General features: G+C 38.8%; 1 protein-coding gene and 1 long non-coding RNA gene across 9 annotated transcripts in view; one reads left to right on the top strand and one right to left on the bottom strand.

Annotated features, from left to right (window-relative positions):
- The window catches only part of COL8A1 (collagen type VIII alpha 1 chain), a 151,201-nt gene that overhangs the window by 77,600 nt on the left and 53,459 nt on the right, over nucleotides 1–20,142 (top strand). For all 8 annotated transcript variants that reach the window (XM_015129442.3, XM_015129438.3, XM_028844689.2 and 5 more), the window contains one exon: nucleotides 19,871–19,990. The gene's annotated coding sequence lies outside the window, so the exon portion shown is untranslated. The remainder of the gene's footprint in view (nucleotides 1–19,870; nucleotides 19,991–20,142) is intronic.
- LOC144339425 (uncharacterized) overlaps nucleotides 19,089–20,142 on the bottom strand; it is a 73,108-nt gene continuing 72,054 nt past the window's right edge. Inside the window, exon 4 of the long non-coding RNA XR_013414448.1 lies at nucleotides 19,089–19,220. This is a non-coding gene — a long non-coding RNA (uncharacterized LOC144339425). The remainder of the gene's footprint in view (nucleotides 19,221–20,142) is intronic.

Below are 20,142 nucleotides of genomic sequence, written 5' to 3'. Positions count from 1 at the left end.
TAAACATAATAGGGAACTCAAAATCCTAATTATTTCCAAGGGGTCTAATTCTTCAGCATTTACTTTGAATTTTCCCAGATTCATATGGAATCAAGACCTGTGTTAAATGTTAGCAATGTTATACCTCTGAATTCTTCACTGAGCATGGAGACCAATGCTTCCTATCGAAAAGTGCATAGGTTTGTGTATCGGCAGTCCTGGAACTGAATCTCAGTCTTGCCACTGAAAAGTTAAGTGAATTTAAGAAAGTCATAATATCTCTGTTTTGTGCTATACATATAAGATAATATTTATATGAGGGGTTATTATATAAATTATATAAATATATTTTATGTAAAATTATTGGCACAAAATAGGCATTTAGTAAATAACAAATATTACTCATTATATCATCAGCAACACCACCGCATTTATGTAAAGTAACTAACAAAGCACTATTTTCCATTTCAGCCTATGCTTGGTAGGGCTTATTTTAGCCTTAAAAATCTTTGATCTGATGATTGGACTGTTCATGGCCCCTCAGAGGCACGACACATCTAATACACCACTTAGAACAATCTAAGAGAATCTAGGCTGTTAGCTGAGTTTAGTCTGAAAATCTATTCTAGGTACATGATAAAATATTACATAGGTTCTAAAATGCAAAATAAATCATTAAATCACAAATCTTAACTGCTCAGAGTGCCACTAGAAATAAAATGATTGAAACTTATTATTTCTAGATGTGAAAACTGAGCCCTCACCAAATTAAGTAGCTTTTACATGGTCATGCAACTTAGTAATGAGCTAACATCAGAAGGAGCCCAAACCCCAATTAGGTATATAACTTAAAACCTCTCTTACTCTGGTAATGGCTCTTATTTTTTTAACTAATGATGATCTTTCAGAGAGCTTGGCTTGCCCAAACTAGGGCTGTAGATAAAGTTGGAGCTACGTTATTTGTTGTTGTGGAATTGCTCAATTCAGATACTCTCTAAGGGCTCATCCAGCGCTAAATATTTTATTATTGTTCTTCTTGTTATTCAAGGTTACCCCTTACATGGACACATATTGTTCATCAGTCTCTAAAATGTTTTTTCTCTTCTAAACAGACCAGGGTCTTTGCAATCTCACAAACATCCATTCCATTGCCAAATTTTTCCCCAAATGCACAATAATCTCCCTCTGTTTATCCAGTTCCCATTCACACTGCAAGACCCAGCTTCCCATCTCCTCCATAATATCTTCCCTCACTTTTCTGGCCTTAATCAAATTCCCTGTCTTCTGAGCACCTATAGTCCCCAAGACTAGTCCACACAACTGAGAACACAGTAATCCACTGTGTATGATGTTATCCCTATTATTTCTTGTGCACATCTTATCTTCTCAATTAGATGATGGCCCCTTGCAGACAAGTACCATGACTTAGGCTTACCAAATTGTTGTGGAGCAGAACATTGTGATGAATGAGCTCAGAGTAGGTATTCAAGTAATACTCAGTTGATTAGGCAGTGGGGCCAGAGAGGAGAACAAACATTTTCTTGTTTCTCCAACCATTCTTGGTTAAGTTCTGGGAATCCTCAATGCTAATACAAAAACTGAAAACTGGCAAGTTTGATTAAGGTTTTGAACTAATTAGAACTAATTAGAGAGGGCAGAGAAGGACAGAAGATAGGCTACTTCTAATCCCATCCTACAATCCTTTCTTTGAAACGTAGGGGAAATCCACTTGAAACTACCCAAGTGACTGATAGTCGTTTCTAAATGAGATTTCTACTTCTGCAGCATTGATTTCTGGCACTAAGTCCTGTCCTTAGAAGTTAACCTTTTTTCTGGAGTAAGAAAAACTTTATTGAACCCATGTGATGAAAGATAAATGATATGGAATGTTATGAGCCAAAATTAGTAAAAAAAAAAAAGTTCAGTTGCACACTTACATGTACCAGAATGCCACAGCATCATTATACAAGGAAGTGGCATTGGGAACATCTTAGGAAAAGATTTCATATTCCAGCTTCATCTTATTTAGCATGAATTTATTGAGTGCCTCATGACAGTAACAATCATGAAGATGATAATAGAATATTAAATATTAAACAAAAATAATAAAAACATTGAGTCCAGGTTCAAATGTTAAACACTCTGGGTTTGCATTCTGATTCTATAACTCTGTGTGGGCAAGTTACTTACCATTCCTGTGTCTGACTTTCCTTGCCTACTAAGTAGAGATATTAATAGCACTGGATTAGAGATTTGTTGTAAGGATTAAACTGAGAAATATGTGAAAAAATATTTAAATAAGTATCTAGCACATAGTAGATGCTCAGTAATATTAGCTTTTCATCAATACTATTTTTATTATCATTAAAGACTTAAAAAGACTCTCCATATTTCAGGCTCTGTGTTGGGTAACTTACATATACATATTTTTAGCAGATACAAGTTTTTTTTTACAGTTTGTATGTGTTCACTAATATATTTCAACCAAATGGAGTTCCTAGCCCATAGTAGACACTCAGGAATGAATTGTTGACTGAAGTAGCCTATCTTCTGTCCTTCCCTGCCCTCTCAACAATTGTTGAATGAATAAGAAATTTCATTTACTCCTCACAACAGCCTTAAAATGTGGCAAGCACTCAGAATATAACAGTGAGCAAGACAGAGTCCTAATTTTCAGGTCTGGTGTGGCAAACCAACAGGCAATTCCTGGCCAGAGTGATTGCTCTGCTAAGGTAGTACAAGGCTTTTGGGAGCAGATATGAGGAACACTTAATCCAAACTCAAGGAAACAGGTAAGATTTTCTGGAGGAAATGACATCCAGGCTGAAACATGAAGCATGAGTAAGCGTGAGCCAGGCAAATCAGAGGTAACAAGGTATGGCAAATCCAGAAGGTAAGAAAGTATGGTGACTTCATTTAAATGAATATAGTTCTGTATAGATGAAGTGAGAGGTGAAGAGAGGAGAAAGGAAGCTGTAGAGGTCAATAGGGCTGAGTGCAGTACTGGGAACCCAGACTTAGACTCTAACATCAGTGGGGCAATTTAAATTATTTAAGTGAGTGAGTGACATGGGCTTCGTAATGATCACTCTGGTCATTTCTTCCATTTCAATGGACTCTCAGAATTCTAACACTTGCCTTGAGCTAGATCAACTTTGGTATTCATTTGCATGTTGGTAAATTTTTTAGTCCACATGACTAGAATTATAATCGTGTATGGTTTTGAGACCCAGACCCGTCTCTGCGGCAGTGGTCTCTAAGACCAAAACTATCCCGAACCTTATGAACCCATACTCTGTGGGCAGGCAGTTGTTATCAAGAATAGATCCAATTAGATCTGTTAATTGTGTCATAGAATTTCTCAGAATTTCTCACTTGGCTACCTTCCCAATACCATATTATGATTGAACTAGTAGATCTCTCTTTGCTGAGGTTAGAACAAAGAAGGCGAATTAACTTTTTGTGCATTGGCTGACCCAGCCTCAGAACATTTTATATTATTTTCTAATATTGAGTGACAGATGGAAAATTTTCAGGGAAGGAGGTAGGTTGTAAGATAGACATGGAACAAAAAAAGCTCCAGATTCCTATAGACCTTTCATTTAATATGTTATTGATATCAATATTTAATGTATATTAAATAACAATATATTACCATGGGTAGCTTCCTATATGGTTAGAATTCTGCTAATCTGAATTTTTCTTTCTCAGAATTCCAGGCGATAACATTATAAAAATAATAGTTATAGATCCTCAAAAGGATATTTCAAGGGAATTACATTTGCCAAAAGGCAGCCTTTCATATAAATATATCATGCAAGCTGACATAAATACCTAAGAGAACCTAAATTAAAACAATCTTTTGTGTTGCTCTGAGCTCTGTGTGAATTGGCTCATCATAGCAAAATGAGCTTCTTAGTGGTCAGTGCATTGAGGAAATGAAAGAACTGTCATGTATTCAAAAACCAGGACCAAGTACTGGATTAGAGTTTAAGAAAAGAAAATCTTTGGTTTTGGAATCAAAAGTGGGGAAGAATTAATTTAAAGCAAGATTTTAGAAGGATGGCGAGGAGTTTCTGAGAACTGAAGTGAGTGGGAGGAAAGACCTTCATAGTGATCCCCTTACCCTCACTTTTCCCTCAGTGCTTTGTTGATTTCAGTGTGGTGAGTAGAAACGGAGAATGGGCAGAAGAAGACAGGTGAACCAAAGGAAAGAAGGCGATGAAAAGATAAAAGGGCTGATGGAGAGCATTCTCCAAGCCACTCAGAATTTGAGGAGTACCACTACAGATAGTGAAGCACAAAAAAGCAAATATGCATCCCCTTTGCTCACTGCCAAGTCCAGCACCAAGTTGGGGGACTGCAAGGCAGGCACTCCCAGTGGTCAAAAAGTGCAAATGTTACTCAGGGAACAATTAATGTGAGCTGTGTAATGTAATATGGGTCAAAAACATGAAAAGACATTTAAAATGTCAGCGGATGGCTCAGCAGACCCATCAGGCAGCCAGAGAGTAGAACACCTGCTTTGCACTCAGTGGCACAGAAGCCACAATTTAGACAAAAAAAAAAAAAAAAAGAAGAAGAAAGAAAGAGAGGGAAGGAGGGAAGGAAGGAGGGAGGGAAGGAGGGAGGGAGGGAGGGAGGGAAGGAGGGAAGGGAAGGGAAGGGACGGGAAGGGAGGAAGGGAGGAAGGGAAGGGACGGGAAGGGAAGGGACGGGAAGGGAGGAAGGGAAGGGAAGGGAAGGGAAGGGAAGGGACGGGAAGGGAGGAAGGGAAGGGAAGGGAAGGGACGGGAAGGGACGGGAAGGGAGGAAGGGAAGGGAAGGGAAGGGAAGGGAAGGGACGGGAAGGGAGGAAGGGAAGGGAAGGGAAGGGAAGGGACGGGAAGGGAGGAAGGGAAGGGAAGGGAAGGGAAGGGACGGGAAGGGAGGAAGGGAAGGGAAGGGAAGGGAAGGGAAGGGAAGGGAAGGGACGGGAAGGGAAGGGAAGGGAAGGGAAGGGAAGGGAAGGGAAGGGACGGGAAGGGAGGAAGGGAAGGGAAGGGAAGGGACGGGAAGGGAGGAAGGGAAGGGAAGGGAAGGGAAGGGAAGGGACGGGAAGGGAGGAAGGGAAGGGAAGGGAAGGGAAGGGAAGGGACGGGAAGGGAGGAAAGGAAGGGAAGGGAAGGGAAGGGAAGGGAAGGGACGGGAAGGGAGGAAGGGAAGGGAAGGGAAGGGAAGGGACGGGAAGGGAGGAAGGGAAGGGAAGGGAAGGGAAGGGAAGGGACGGGAAGGGAGGAAGGGAAGGGAAGGGACGGGAAGGGAGGAAGGGAAGGGAAGGGAAGGGAAGGGAAGGGAAGGGAAGGGAGGAAGGGAAGGGAAGGGAAGGGAAGGGAAGGGAAGGGAAGGGAGGAAGGGAAGGGAAGGGAAGGGAAGGGAAGGGAAGGGACGGGAAGGGAGGAAGGGAAGGGAAGGGAAGGGAAGGGAAGGGAAGGGAAGGGAAGGGACGGGAAGGGAGGAAGGGAAGGGAAGGGAAGGGAAGGGACGGGAAGGGAGGAAGGGAAGGGAAGGGAAGGGAAGGGACGGGAAGGGAGGAAGGGAAGGGAAGGGAAGGGAAGGGACGGGAGGAAGGGAAGGGAAGGGAAGGGACGGGAAGGGAGGAAGGGAAGGGAAGGGAAGGGAAGGGACGGGAAGGGAGGAAGGGAAGGGAAGGGAAGGGAAGGGAAGGGACGGGAAGGGAGGAAGGGAAGGGAAGGGAAGGGAGGAAGGGAAGGGAAGGGACGGGAAGGGAGGAAGGGAAGGGAAGAAGGAAGGAAGGAAGGAAGGGAGGGAGGGAGGGAGGGAGGAAGGAAGGAAGGAAGGAAGGAAGGAAGGAAGGAAGGAAGGAAGGAAGGAAGGAAGGAACTGCATAGCCTGGATGGTCAAGGCTGAGAGAGAGAGGAGACAGGGGCCCTAGGGATGCCCACAGGAGGCCAAAGGAAATGGCTGGAAACCCAGGCAGATTTGTTGTTTGAGGCAGAAAATAAAATGCTGATAAGGTTGTAATAGAAGAAGAATGACTTAAATTTTATAACAATTATTCATCCTATTTTGATATCTGGAGTATAATTAAATTCAGACTTCCTTTGTTTAATTAGCCATTAGGTTTGATGAAGTACATTTTCAAGGCAAGCAGAAAATGACTTTAAAGAAAGGTATGTGTGCAAGTGAAAGGGCAGGGGAAAGTCAGGCTGATATGTGAAAAGACAAAAGGACGGAAGAGACTATCCACCTTTATTATAAAACCCCTGAGAAGATGGCGGCAGTGGGTTTTCGATGTGGCTAACTCTGATGTGCCCTTTTCTGCTTAATTCAAAGTTCGGCAAAAGTTTAAAAGGAAATGAAGTGAAAATTGATACTCAATAGATAATCACAGGAGAAAAAGATCAACACATAGTTGCTATGGACTTTTTTCAATGCCCTACTTTTGAGGATTCTTTTCATCATGTAATTTTTTTTTAATTCCCTAGTACTTAAGTTTTTGAAATAAAGGAATTACCTTCTAAAGGGAATTCCATGTGTCACCATATTCTCAAAAGGCTCATTTTGTTACCATGTGCTTTAAAAGATTCCAGCACATGAAAGACAGGAAACACAGTCATGTGAATAAAAGAGATAGAGAATTACAGACTCCTTTCTAGTGGCGTAAAAGCTCTTTAATAAAAACTCTTATATATGATATCAATGGCCTTGCAAAGCCATTTAGGCAATAATAAACTGCAAAATGATTTAGCATGTGCAGAAACCCATCAAGCTGTAAACTTACACCATTTGACATTAATCTGTCATATAAGCAGGAGTAGGTACCTGACAAGACTTACATTAAAATATGTAAGTTATGCCTCAGTAAAACAATTAAAAATTTAATTTAGAAGTTCTTGCTTGAAAAATTAGTGATAATGTGACACACATTGACCACTGTGAGTAAAATTAATGATAGTTAAAAGAAAACAGCTGCTCTTTTTGGCCAAAGGAATACTTAGAACATATTCATAGAATTGTTGAGTATTAAAGGTAAATAAAACCTTAACATTTTTTGTCCATGTCTTCATTTTATAGTTGCAAAACAAGGCATTCCTCTCATCATGACATCTAGAGGTAATGTTCTTGCCCAAAATGTTAAGAGCTAGGAAGTGACCATCACTATCTTGAGACTATCATTCACTTCACCCATTCCAAGGAAGCATAAACTATAAATTCCAACATTCTTATAGACTATTATGATTTAATTAAAAAGTCTGATTGGAACTAGAGAAATAGAACAGATTTACATGTCAATATCTGGAGAATTAACCTCATGAAATTAGTTATGGAAACTCACAATTTTAAGGGATCTGTAGCAGGTTATCTCATCTTGAGAAAAAAACAGAGACCAAAGCTCTGTGTGTGTGTGTGTGTGTGTGTGTGTGTGTGTGTGTGTGTGTGTGTAATAAATAGATGACTTCTGAAATGAAGTCATATATGTTCAGGAAGGAAGCCTAAGATGTGTGTTTAGGAGATGTATTTTAAGAAACGCCTATTGGTGAGTAGTATTCTGCTCTCTAACAAGGAAAAAAGAGGAAATGAATTTAAATTAGAACCAAAGGAATTTAAGTTAGATGGAAAGATCTTATTGGCAGTGAAGATTTTATAAACCCTGGAAAAGATTCCTGGAGAGGTTTTCAAATTCTCTGTCTGAATGTAGTTAAAAGAAGGGAGATACCTATCAGCTCAGGGTGGTTGAAGTAGAGACCTGCCTGGAATTTGCTTTCAGCTGAATTCTCTGCAAGTCCAGATTAGTTCCTGACAATGCTCAGGATGTCAAAGACCATAAATGCTAGACAGTGGCAAGCGATATTGCCCCTTAAAACAAAAACAAAAACAAAACTCACCAAAGTAATAATTTCCTTGGAAAGTCAATTGGCATATGGTAGTTGGTTATAAGTGAAATGTTCAATTATAATACATTCTTGTTTTATTTTCTTTTTAGTCTAGTTTCCAGTGGAAAGAAGGCTTATGAAATTTCTCTGGCAGGCTATGCCATGCTTAATACAATTTTTATTTTCCTTCTCTCTGTTGGTTACAACCAAATCTCTTAGAAAAACCTAAACCTAAGTAGCAATACATGTACCCTCTGAGTAGATTCCTCTGAAGGAAATACCCTCTCCCTTGACTCCAAAGGAAAACTTTCTCTCCTAATTGAAAGGAGCAGGATGATTATCCCACCACCATCAGCCCTCTTCTTCCTTACCTTCACAGAGTCCACACAAATTCTCTTCATCTTGCAGAATTTCTTCTCATTTCCAACCCAAAAAACAGCACATGCACTAACGGTTCATACCAAAATTCACTAATTTGCTGTACTTCTCTGCTCATACAGCTGTGTGTCTGTTTACCCCATTGTGTTTGCCACAACTATTGTCTGGTTTTTACTGCAAGCTCCTGAAGGTGAAGGATGGAGTCTGTTTAACTTGCTTTGCACGACCCTGTGTGTACATGCAGGTGGACACCATGTGACTGTCCTTGACAATAATGGTTTCTGACATGACTGGATGCTCAAAAAATAATCCCATGGATTAGCTAAAGTTGGAAAGACAGGACTTAGTTTGCAGAATCTGTGTCATTGGTTGGTCCTCCTATATGTCACATACCAAGGTGATCATTGTCTGTCAGGAGTCATCAGGGCAGAGAACAGTGTGGAAAAGGACCCAATCAGCAGCTAGAAAATCTAAGCCTACCCTAAAATGCACAGAAATCAAAACTGCATTTATTCGCATGCTTTCCTTCCACCATGACCCTTCCTTCTCTTGTGCATAAATCCAGTCTTGCTGGAGTTCTCAGCTCAGAGCATTGTCTGCCAGTGACCACTGCCATACCAGGCTGTTAAATCTCAGACACACCCTGGAAGACTATCAAGTTCACAGTATCTTGTTTTTCCTATTTCTTTGTGTTTATAGTCTAGAGGGAACAGAAGTCATTTTTACAAAGATTAATATTTCTTCTTTCCCACCAATTCCCACACAATGCTTTCCAACCTTCCTTTACATCAGTCTTCCTCACTAACCCAAGAAGACAGAGATAAGTCAATCCACATTTCTTAGGTTAAAAAATTCCAATGCTTTTTCATCCCTAGGGTCTTCAAAGTTAGGATTTCAGAGAACAAAATGATTGATGAAAATCTGCTTCTCACAGAAAGCACAGGAAATGACATTTCATTTAATTCAACAGATATTTTCTAGGCACCAATTATGAGTCACTCACTGTGTATCGGGGAAAGAAAAGGGAACAAAACATAGACTCTGGTTTCATATAATATATTTGGAGGTGTGATGTGTGTGTAATAGTCAATTTAAGATTTTATTACATGATCTTAAATATAATAAGATTGCTTTATTTTGGATTGTGGTGAGGATTAAATGACGTATAATATAGTCAAATTATACTTAACACAGAGCCTGGCATGTAAGACATCCTCAATAAACAACAGCTGTTACTATTACTGAACGAGGCTTAATTTAGAGCAATTTTGGGGGGAGTGCTCTCTCCGGAAATCAAATTTTACCTTGGATTAAAGGTATTTTGATTGTTATGGGAAGAAGAGGAATCATCCAAGAGCTGGATTCTCACCAGACTCTCTCTGGACAGCAGAACATTGCTGAGCTCACCCACTGCCATAAGAAAGTTCTTCTCTTAGCTTCTTTTAAATGTCTGTTTGAAAACTTTTCTTACTGCAAAGATGTTACATTTCCTGTAAGAAGCAGCACATCATAAAGTGTTTTGGCACAGAGCTCATTCTACCAAGATTCTAGAGCGTTTCAGAACCTGGATCATATCCCAAACACACACACAGCACATATTTTTCTCGTTCCTGCTTCCTCCTACCGTGGTCTAGATTATGGTTGTTCTGCAGGGCAAGTGGCTACTAAAATACACTTGAAGTTTTTCATATTTATTTTAAAGGTACATAAAATGATTTTATAGAGCATCATTTTAATGATTTAGCTCTTACTGAATCCGTATCAACAATTAATCTTAAGCAGGAATAAACTTTTAACCTCAGGAAAAACTAAGTCAAATTGTAGTCATCCAATAGATTTCTTTTTTAAACTTGCCCAATACAAATGGCTTCACTGGCGTCTTAGCTAAGCTATAGTATTTACTTAATAAATTATTCAATTAATTTTATGGTTAAATATATAAATTGATCATCATGTAAATGTCAAGATAATTGAATACAAGGATGTCGTAATATTATTAGCCCAAGCAAAGGAATCCACCTACTTCACTCTTTTTGGTTCAATTTACGATTTGCTCTATACTCTCAAATATCTGGATAAGTAAAAGAAGACTTCCTGCCATGTTCTTCTTTAACATTTACCATTAGGAAAAGCCTCAGTCTTTTCCTGACCTCTGTTATTTAGAAGACCTCTGACCATGTCCTGCATCACCATTATATTCTCAATATTTTATCCTGACTGAAGGTTCATTCAGTTGTTTCATTCAAAAAAAAGCTAGAATTTCACCTTCCATATTTCCTCAACAAGAATGAGGAATTCTGGGAAACATTTGATATATTTTCCATCTATTGCAAAAGTATCAGAAGGATGTGCTAGAATGAAAATCTTATAGGTATCTTCTATAAAACATTGCCACTTAAATTATAGCATGAGGGCCTAATTTTAGCTTCCAACTATGGAAGCTTCTGTTCTCCAGCTCTCTAAGCTAATGTTGCTATTTCTCAGATTTACTTACGTATTGAAGTGTTAATTTCTCACACCTACCTTCTTTATTTCAAACTAATACAATCCAAAGATTTCATATACACTTTAGTTATTTAGATCTTTTCAGTGTTTTCCTTTACCAGATTATTTAGGTTTGGCTTCTTTGAACTTTGTAACCATTAAATATGGTCATGAGACCATTGCATGGCTTTTATAAAAAAAAAAAAAAAAAAAAAAAGGAAAATTAACGTCTCTCTATCCACAATGTACTCAAAAGAAAGCCAGTGATCTACCAATCCAGACTCTCAACGGTACCTTAGTACAACCTTAGGGAATGTTTTCCTCTCTTCTAATTTATCATGATTAGTTGTTAGTTCAGAATTGATCCTATTTCTGTAGAAATGGATGTCATGATCCTAGAGTTTTATGAGACTATGCAACCTTGAGTTTTTGTAAAAATCAGCCAAAGGCTTAAAGAGTTCCTTCAGATGGATACAGAAAGGGAAATGAGCCCTCCCCACCCCCTCCTCTAGCTCTCCAAGCAGTATAAGAAGCACGAAGCCAAATCAGATGTACTACTCTATGAGAAGGTAAGAATAGCTTAAAGGAACCTCAAGATGCCTCACCCAATTGTCTTTTTCTAAATCCTGGCACTTTTATACAACACAAATGTGCAGTTGCTATGGAAACCTTGTGCCCAATTTAATAGCATTGTTGATCAATGAACATTTGTCATGCTCCAGACAACTGCCATGAATTAGTAAAATAAAATACAGTATCCCTTAAAAAACTTGAAACCAAACTCTGGGATGATGTCAATGGGATAAGAATAGACAGTTCGTTTCTTTTCCTGATTCCTCATTCACCAATCTTCTCCTTCAACATTGCATGAAATAATAGAATCTTTCTTTCCGTTGCCTTTATTCATTTACTGCACAGTTGTAAGAATTAAATGAGACTGTGCAGATAATGTAATTAGGAAGGAGACTGGTTCAAAGGACACGTTTAACAAATATGTGTTTCCTCTTCCTTCAGGAACCATAAGAATGTTTGACAACAACCATACGAATTTTGTGAAGGAAATTCAAAACTGGTGAAGATAGGCTATGTTGAAATGCATATCAAAACTGCCTGATCATCTGAGAGAATACTATATACTTTTTGAAATGTTATGGCATATCTGTAAATAGCAATTCAGATTTTGAGTCTTGTTATCATACCTGGCCACTGAGGCCCAGTCACCACGTTTCCTGCACCCCAGAGTGAATGGCAGAGAAACAGCTTGAACTCCCATGCACTCAATGGAGTCGTTAAGATATCTCATTCTGGAGGCTTGTATTAAACCAGCCTCCAAAAATGAAATACTTTTTCCAACACTTTTGGTGCTGAAAGGGAAGTCTTTTTATTAAGACTTGTTCCTAACCCAGTAAATAAATCACATATTCAGCAGCAATAAAAATATTGGTGAGAAGTGAACATTATTCATTTCAAAGCAAGGAGCCTGTTGAGTGGTGATACAATTTTTAAAGCATTGATTTGACAAGACAGCTCTCATTAAACTCATGAAATAATTTTATGCTTTTGTGATTTTGTTTGTGGGCTTTTTTCAAAATTGAAGCTATGTACTTAACTCTAATCAGAACCATCAAAGCCTTTTAAAATGCCCATATAGTTTACAATTTCTGTTCTTTTTAAAAAATAATGTCATGACGTTTCTTTTGTAGTGCTAAGTTCTGTGTTTCAAAAGTACAAATAATATTTATTTGTAAGGAGTCCAGTAAATATTTATGGAATGCCTACCATGTGCCAGGCCTGGTTCTGGTTGCAAAAGATGTTACAGCACACAAAGCAAGTTTCCTGCTTTGGAGTAGTTGGGGAGAGAAGAAGGATGGGTGTTGAGACATACTGAAAACAAACAAAATGTATAATTAAGTAAGGAAGCTATCACTGCTACTACAGAATTAAAGAGAATTAAAGATATATAAAAATGAGTGCTTAACTTTAGATTGGATGTTCAAGAAAAACCTTTTTGAGGAAGTGATATTCAAGTGGAGACATGAAATGGTGAAGCATCCAGACAGCCATGCAGTGTTCTGGAGGAAGAGCATTATAGACAGAGGAATGGCAAAGCCCTAGGAGTAAGGATCAGCTCTGTTTTTCATAAGTTGAAGACCCGCGTGGCCAGGGGTGGAGGATAAGAAGGTAGGGGTCAAGGTTGGAAAGAAGGCAGAGAGGGAATAATGTGGGGCATAGCAGCCAGGAAATAAGTTTAGATTCATTCTCAGTGCCATGGGGAGCTATTGGGTACGGGGACTGGGGTATAGAAGCAGGAGAATGACATGATCTGATCTACATTTTTCAAAGTGCACCTCATCTGCTGTGTGGAGAGTGGAGCAAGAGTAGAGGTGTGTTTAAGGCAGTTGGAACCATTGAAGGGATGTAAGCAAGAAAACTGACTCATTGGTTTTGGTTTTTGTTCTCAAGATCTGACTATGGTATAGAAACTGGGCTATGGTAGAAATGGAGGTATCAAAGGCGCCAGAGTGAAAGAACGTTCAGTAGATTTGGAAAGTGATATGAATTCAGATATGGAGATCAGATGGTGTCCTTGGGTTACAAGAAGAGACAACACTCATGAACAATTATTATGCTTATTATTTATAAACACACAAATATAAGTATAAACTGTTAAGGCCACATAACAAAATGGGAGTGATGCCTCTACAAGCTGAGAGACAGCAAGGCCTGTTAACAAACATCAGAGCTGGAAGAGGTGGAAGAATTATTTTCTAGAACCCTCAGAGGGGGCATGGCCCTGCCAATATCTTGATTTCAGACTTCCAGACTCCAGACTTGCAGAGAATACATTTTTGTTGTTTTAAGGCAAAAACTAATAAATAAATAGATAAATAAATAAATAAAACAATTATGCATTGTTATTTCTTACATAAATTATTTTAATCATCACCATATTCAGTGGAATAGGTACTCAGCTCATTTTCCTTATATGAAAAATCCAAGCCAAAGTGGTAAATCAGGTTTCCAAATATCCAGGTGTATTAGTCCCGTCTCATGCTGCTAATAAAGACATACCCAAGACTTGGTAATTTGTAAAGGAGAGATTTAATTGATTCACAGTTCAGCATGGCTGAGGAGGCCTAAGGAAACTTTCTACAATCATGGTGAAACGGGAAGCAAACACGTCCTTCTTCACATGGCAGCAGCAAGGAGATGCCAAGCAAAAGGGGGGAAAGCCCCTTATAAAACCATCAGATCTCATAAGAACTCACTATCCTGAGAACAGCTGGAGGGTAACCACCCTCATGATTAAATTACCTCCCCTTGGGTCCCTCCCATGACACATGGGGATTACAGGAACTACAATTCAAGATGAGATTTGGGTGGGGACACAGCCAAACCATATCATTCTGCCCCTGGTCCCTCCCAAGTCTCATGTCCTCACATTTGAAAACACAATCATGCCTTCCCAACAGTCTCCCAAAGCCTTAACTCATTCCAGCATTAACTCAAAAGTCCAAGTCCAAAGTGTCATCTGAGACAAGGCAAGTCCCTTCCACCTATGAGCCTGCAAAATCAAAAGCAAGTTACTTTCAAGATACAATGGAGGTACAGGCATTGGGTAAATACACCCATTCCAAATGGCAGAAATTGGCCAAAACGAAGGGACTACAGGCCCCGTGCGAGTCAAAAATACAGCAGGGTAGCCCAATCTTAAAGCTCCAGAATGATCTCCTTTGTCTCAATGTCTCACATCTGGGTCATGCCAATGCAAAATGTCAGCTCCCAAGGCCTTGGGCAACTCTACTTCTGTGGCTTTGCAGGGTACAGCCTCTCTCCGAGCTTCTTTCATGGCTGGCATTGTCTGTGGCTTTTCCAGGTGCACAATGCAAGCTGTCAGTGGACCTACCATTCTGGGGTCTGGAGGACAGTGGCCCTCTTCTCACAGCTCCACCAGGCAGTGCCCTAGTGGGGACTATTTGTGGGGGCTCCAAGCCCACAATTTCCTTCTGCACTGCCCCAGCAGAGGTTCTCCATGAGGGCCTCACCCCTGTAGCAGGCTTCTGCCTGGATATCCAGGCATTTCCATTCATCCTCCAAAATCTAGGCAGAAGTTCCCTAACCTCAATTATTGACTGCTGTGTACCTACAGGCTCAACACCACATGGAAGCTGCCAAAGTTTGGGGTTTGCACCCTCTGAAGTCACGGACCAAGCTGTACCTTGGTCCCTTTCAGCCACAGCTGGAGAGGCTGGAACACAGGGCACCAAGTCCCTAGGATGCACACAGCCAGCCCACAAAACCATTTTTTCTTCCTAGGCCTCTGGGCCTGTGATGGGAGAGGCTGCCATGAAGGTCTCTGACATACTCTGGAGATATTTTCCCCATTGTCTTGGTATTAACATCTGGCTCCTCATTACTTATGCAAATTTCTGCAGCAGGCTTGAATTTCTCCCCAGAAAATTTGGTTTTTCTTTTCTATTGCATCATCAAGCTGCAAATTTTCCAAACTTTTATGATCTGCTTCCTCTTGAACACTTTGCCACTTAGAAATTTCTTCCACCAGACACCCTAAATCATCTCTCTCAAGTTCAAATTTCCACAGATCTCTAGGGCAGGGGCAAAATGTGCCAGTCTCTTTGCTGAAACATAGCAAGAGTGACCTTTATTACAGTTTCCAAAAAGTTCCTGATCTCCATCTGAGACCACCTCAGCCTGGACTTCATTATCCATATCACTATCAGCATTTTGGTCAAAGCTGCTCAGCAAGTCTCTAGGAAGTTCCAAGCTTTCCCACATTTTCCTGTCTTCTGAGCCCTCCAAACTGTTCCCACCTCTGCCTGTTTCCCAATTCCAAAGTCACTTCCACATTTTAGGGTATCTTCATAGCAGCACCCCAGTACCAGTACCAACTTACTGTATTAGTCTGTTCTCACACTGCTAATAAGACATACCCGAGGCTGGGTAATTTATAAAGGAAAGAGGTTTAATTGACTCACAGTTCAGCATGGGTGGGGAGGCCTCAGAAAACTTACAATCATGGCAGAAGGGGAAGCAAACATGTCTTTCTTCACATGGTGGCAGCAGGGAAAAATATAAGTGAAGCAGGGAGAAGTCTCTTACAAAACCATTAGATCCTGTGAGAACTCACTCACTGTCACGAAAACAGCATGAGGGTAACCGCCCCCATGATTCACTTACTTCCCACTGGGTCCCTCCCATAACATGTGGGGATTATGGGAACTACAATTCAAGATGAGATTTGGGTGAGGCCAAACCATACCACCAGGAAAAGTAAATGGCAAATCTAGGATTCAAAGCTCAGTCTATGTGTCCATACTAAGATTTTTCTGTTCTGCTATGGTGTGCCCAGATCAGAATTAACAAAGGAAAAATATTGAAAATTCCATTCTAAATAATAAAACAATATTCTATAATATAAAATACATAATTTACTTAACTGTATTGATTTTTAGCTTGTTTCTATACTTTTATTCCTATAAATAGAACTGTATAAACATTTTCTGTATTATTTTACCTTATTTCTGATTACTTCTTTATCTGAATTCCTAGAAGCATCAAAGAATATAAATATTTTTAAAACTCTGGGTATATAATGTCAATTTATTTTCCAGTAAGTCTGTGCCATTTATACGCTCACTTAGCCCAACCAACATTAAATATATTTTCATCTTGGCTGATTTGATAACTGAAAGGTTAATTTCATAGATTAATTTGCATTTCCTTTCATTACTAATGAGATTGAAGGCTTTCTAACATATTTATTAGCTTTTTATCTTCTTTTGTAAATTTAATTGCCTATTTTCCTATATGGTGTGAGTATTTTTTTCTTGGTGATTTGTAGGAGCTCTTTCTATTGGAAAGATACTAAGACTGCCTTTTAATTCTTGCAAACAACTTTTCCCAGAGTGTATTCCACATTCAGTTTTCCAACTTTCTGTTGTAAAAATATCATAAATATAAGAGGGTATGCTCCTGCTATCTTTGCTGCATAATAAAAATCAGAGTTTAGCAGCATAAAACAATAAACATTTTATATCACAATTTTAGAAGTCAGGAATTGAGGTAGGTCTAGAAGCTTTTCTGCTCTTATGACTTACTCATCTGGCAACTGGTTGACTGAAGGGCCCAACATGGTTTTGCTCACATATTTAGTACCCTGGCAGTGATAAAAGGAAGACTGAGATTTGCTGGCATTGTCAACAGGAGTGCCTACATGTGGCTTCTCTTGCGTGGTGGTCTCTAGGTAGTCAGACTTCTCACTTGGAGACTCAGGGCTCCAAAAGACAATGTTCCAGCAATCAAGGTCAGCCTCAGGGCCTTTTGTGATTCTGCTGCAGAAGTTACATAATGCCTGCTCCACTGTGCTCAACTGGTCAGTTCATAAGCTCTCCCAGATTCAATGGGAGAGAACACAGAGGAGAATCAAAGAATCTGGCTATGTTTTAAAACCTCCATAAGGTATAACATTTTTAAGGAATAAAGCAAACTCCCCTTCACCTTTTAATTTTGTTCACAAAAATTTCACCTGCAACTGGTTTTTAAGTATTTATGTATGTTTATCTATCTTTTGGTTTCTTTCATTGCTTCATAATTCATTTTTAAAAATTATTTTTAAGCGTCTGTCTACAACCTCGAGGATATTACCAATTAATATATTTAGAACAATTACTTTTTGGTCTTAAAACACTTTAAATACTAAGTATTGTAGTTGCATTAATTTAATTTAATTCTTAATTCTTTTCATCCTTAGATTTCCATCAGTGACGTATTTGAAAATTCACTTTATAAATGCAGGTCAGACCATATATTTAATTATGCAGCTGCTGTGTGGAGAAGAAAAAACAAATCTAACTAAATAATTCTTGCTTAGTACTGTGCCAAATTTGTGGCTCATTCTTCAAAAATTAACTGAAATACAATGAGGTACAGATTGCCTGTGTAGCTAACGGTTCCCTTTAGCTCCTACAATGGTGCTTGAATATTGAATAATTTGATTAATTTCATAAACAGTAATTGTAGCACTCTTTCTCACAGTGTTATGAATAACAAAGTAAAAAAGTGTCATCACATTAACCGCAACAAAAATGTCTTTTAACTAGCAATTATTTTAAAGGACATTCTTCTGCATCATAGAGAGAAAAGAGCCTCTTTAAATAATATGTGGTAAACACTCAGTGTTAAATGACCCTTAGTCTGAGGGTCGAAAAATGGCAATTGAGGTGTCTTCAGTGTTTTTTCTCTGCTTCCACTATTGCATTTCAAAAAGCAGTTTCATCAGCTACCAAGGTGCGGGTCTGGGAAAGTTGTTCAGAGAGAGGTAAACTGAATAAGATACATGACATGTACATAACAGTGATCTTCAGCGTTTGTATTATGCTATGTATCTTCTTCTTGTTTTATTTTCACCATAACCAGAAAGAAAAAAATGATTTTTTAGAAGAAGAAGAAAAAATGAAAAAAATCTTATTGTCTAATGCAGTTCAGCAGCATGAGGGAAGGGCGGTATCTAATTTATTTCTTCAACATTGTATCTCCAACACTAAGCATTATCCTTTGCACATAGTACATACTCAATAAATATGTATTGAAGAATGATATAAAAGAGGCACAAAAATTACTTATAAGCCTCTTCCTGATATCCAGTCTGAATCTGGAGAGTTTTTTTCATGGAGGCAACTACGTTTGTGGTATATCTCCTTTCATATATGTCTGTATTTCCTGCCAGTCTTCTGCAAGAAGTCATACTACATGAGAGTGAACTGGAAAGTCAAGCTCTTGAGTCCATTTACTATCACCAAACTTTATTGCTAAAGATAATTTGAAATCCCATGGCTTTCCAGAGGCAAAGGTTCTCGAATCACCTATGGCTAAACCAAAGTTTATGTCTAAATATCCACAAGTTGAGCCAAAGTGCAAGATGCTGCTGTATCCATCCTTCGGGCCTGAACACACATTGTGTAGCCTCTGTAGGGAAAGCCACATGTCAGAGGCTGGGCCTTGTGCTTTAGGAACACTACTGCTTTTTTAGAATCATTTTGCAGATAGAAGACATTCAAGTACTTCATTTTGTGTTGAGTGCTAAATACACAGAAATTCTAGAACTATACTCTCTAATACTAGAGTCACTATCCACAGGTAGCTTAATTAACTCAAATTAATTAAAATTAAGTAAAACTAAAAATTAAGTTCCTCCATCACACTAGCCATATTTCAAGTGCTCAGTAGCTACACATGACTGGTAGCTACCATACTGAATAGTGTAAAGATGAAAAATTTTCATAATTACAGAAAGTTTTATTGGACAGTACTACTCTAGAATATACCACTTAAATCACATTTCAAACTTACTAAATTTGATATCCAATTCTGCGCTTATAACAAATGCTGGCTTTCAAACTGATGTATTTATCTGAATGACTGAAGTTGTTCCTGTTAAAATATTTGTTGAACAGCAAATGTAGATATTTCTTAAACCAGTTCCTGTGAAACACACGAAAACAAAATAGAGAGTATCTATTACCCAAAACAGAGTTAAATTTCTGAAATTCATTTTAATTGGAGACAAGTCCCATATGATTTCTAAAGAGTCTAGGTTATAGATAACTTACAAAGTTTATTCAACTAGTTAAATTGTGCCAAAAATTCAAATGAAAACATAAAAGTGTCACCATATTAAAGCCCCATCACACCTGATTTGATAAATAATCAAGAATAATTTATAACTCAAATACTGCCATATGTAAATTGATGGGAAATGTATTGTTTAAAAAGTTCATTTTTCTTAAATAAAATTAACTTTTTTCCCTGAGGTATTATTAATATTTCTTCATAAATTTGCATTCTCTATGGCAAATGCCCAAATTCTTTCCAATTATCTCCAATCTGTATTAATGGAAATTAAACTGGTGAGAACTTATCACATAATACAACCATGAAAAGCAATAAAGATATACAATTTGTTGTTTATTTGGACAAAAACCACATATAGCATATGCAGAAAAATAAACTAATAGCATTTTACGTATTTATACATTCCTATTATGCAATTTCTCGTATGATCCAGAATAATACACTTTGATAATCCACTTCTAATTGCCCTGAGTAAAAGTATCCTCTTTTTTCTACTTTAGAAGTTGCTGTGGAAGCTGAGCAGCATCTGCTGAAGAGACAGAAACCAGTCCCAGGGGTGTTACAGGAAGGCACCAGCAAGGACATTGGTCTTTGATTCAACAGTCCTGTCAAGTATAAATGTAAGTGTGAGGAGCAACAGAGGGCAGGGCAGTGGTCTGGGTGGTCCACAGGTAAAGATGCAGATCGCTGTCCAGGAGCACAAGGGCCCCTGGCAGACGCTCAGTGTCTAGCCTGCCTGCATGTCCTGTCTCCCATCCCCATTTCCATCGTT

The sequence above is a fragment of the Macaca mulatta genome, chromosome 2 (genome assembly GCF_049350105.2).
Source record: "Macaca mulatta isolate MMU2019108-1 chromosome 2, T2T-MMU8v2.0, whole genome shotgun sequence".
NCBI classification, from domain to species: Eukaryota; Metazoa; Chordata; class Mammalia; order Primates; family Cercopithecidae; genus Macaca; species Macaca mulatta.
Note: the sequence above shows the minus strand (reverse complement) of the source record. Positions and strands in the feature narration are given on the sequence as shown.